The following is a 545-nucleotide window of genomic DNA, read 5'->3' as shown; positions in this document are numbered from 1 at the left end:
ATGATCGTTCGATGGTTATATGTAGAGCACAGGAAAGTGTAGCGGCTCTATCGCTTCTTTATAGTTTCTATATAGTTTCTATGTAGTTTCTATATAGTGTTTATATAGCTTCTATATAGTTTCTATATAGTTTCTATATAGTTTCTATATGGCCTCTATATAGTTTATATATAGTTTCTATGTAGTTTCTATATAGTGTTTATATAGCTTCTATATAGTTTCTATATAGTTTCTATATAGTTTCTATATGGCCTCTATATAGTTTCTATATAGTTTCTATATAGCTTCTATATAGTTTTTATATAGTTTCTATATAGCTTCTATATAGTGTTTATATAGTTTCTATATAGTGTTTATATAGCTTCTATATTGTTTTTATATAGTTTCTATATAGCTACTATATAGTGTTTATATAGTTTTTATATAGTTTCTATATAGTTTCTATACGGCTTCTATATAGTTTTTATATAGTTTCTATATAGTTTCTATATAGCTTCTATATAGTTTCTATATAGTTTCTATATAGCTTCTATATAGTGTTTATA

The 545-nt window shown here is 23.5% G+C and overlaps 1 protein-coding gene across 1 annotated transcript in view; it reads right to left on the bottom strand.

Moving 5' to 3' along the window:
- Positions 1–545, bottom strand: part of LOC106818421 — a 23213-nt gene that overhangs the window by 2000 nt on the left and 20668 nt on the right. The window lies entirely within an intron of this gene.

Source organism: Priapulus caudatus, unplaced genomic scaffold, assembly GCF_000485595.1.
Source record: "Priapulus caudatus unplaced genomic scaffold, Priapulus_caudatus-5.0.1 Scaffold2229, whole genome shotgun sequence".
Classification (NCBI taxonomy): domain Eukaryota; kingdom Metazoa; phylum Priapulida; class Priapulimorpha; order Priapulimorphida; family Priapulidae; genus Priapulus; species Priapulus caudatus.
The sequence above is the reverse complement of the archived record's forward strand: the minus strand, read 5'-3'. Positions and strand labels throughout refer to the sequence as shown.